Below are 1,392 nucleotides of genomic sequence, written 5' to 3' on the forward strand. Positions count from 1 at the left end.
TTTAATCCCCAGAGTGCTGTGCCAGCCCCACCCCCAGGGTGTGCTCAGTGGGCAACTGAGTTTGGGCCTGGTGGTATGGACCTGTAATTCCAGCATTTGGGAGGTTGAAAACAGGAGGATCACTACGATTCCGATCTGTACAGTGAGACCCTGTAGAACTTGTACTAAATACATAAAATAAATAAAAGAGAAACAAATAAAATTAATAAAAATGCAGATAGATTTTATCAGAATCTGTGGGAGACCATGAAAGCCATCTTAAGAAGGAAGTGTATAGTGGTAAATTCTCACATCAGGAAAATAGAATGAGCCCAAATCAACCACTTGATGATGCACCTCAAGCTCCTAGAAAAAGAAGAGCAAATCACGCCCAAATCCCAAAGAAGTTAGGAAATTATAAAGATGAGAGGAGAAATTAATGCACTGGGGACAAAGAAACAATGCAAAGAATTAATGAATTGCAGAGCAGGGTCTTTGAGAGAATAAATAAAATTGATAAACCCCTAGGCAGCCTTATGAAAAAAAGAAAAGAAAAAAATCAAATTCATGCAAAAAGGAATGAAAAGGTTAAAATCACAGCACAACCTATGGAAATTCAGAAGATGATCAGTATCTACTTCCAAAATCTTTACTCTTACAGAAAACACAGAAGAAATGGACAGATTCCTAGATATATATGAATTACCAAAGCTGAATCAAGAAGATATAAAAATTCTGAATAACCCAATATCATTCAATAAATTAAACCACCAAAGAGATCCAGGTCCTGATGGATTCAAAGCTGAATTGTAGAAGAAATTTAGAGAATATTTAATGTCAACTCTACTCAAACTCTTGAACTGAAAGGAAAGCAATTGTGTCAATCTGATTCCTGGAGGCAACTATTACTCTGTTACCAAAATCAGAGAAAGATGCACCCCAAAAAAGAACTCTAGGCCAGTTTCCTTAATGAGCACAAAAGCAAAAATCCTCAAACAAATACTTGCAAACAGAATGCAGCAAATCCTCAAGGAGATTATACATCATGACAAAGTGAGATTTATCCTAGAATGCAGGGATGGTTCAATATACACAAATCTATAAATGTAATGCACCTCATCAATAGAGCCAAAGTCAAAAATCACATGATCATCTCAATAGATGCAGAAAAAGCTTTAGACACAGTCCAACTATCTTTCATGATAAAAACCCTACAGAAATCAGAATAGATGGTCTTTGCCTCAACCTGAAAAAATGTCTCTATGGCAAACCAACAGGCAACATCATGCCAAATGGACAAAACCTGAAAGCCTTCACTTTATTTATTTATTTATTTATTTATTTATTTATTTTGTGTGTGTGTGTGTGTGTGTGTGTGTGGCCAGCTCAGCCCACCAGGGGGCGCGGCTGGCT

Source organism: Octodon degus, unplaced genomic scaffold, assembly GCF_000260255.1.
Source record: "Octodon degus isolate 3935 unplaced genomic scaffold, OctDeg1.0 scaffold00283, whole genome shotgun sequence".
NCBI lineage: Eukaryota > Metazoa > Chordata > Mammalia > Rodentia > Octodontidae > Octodon > Octodon degus.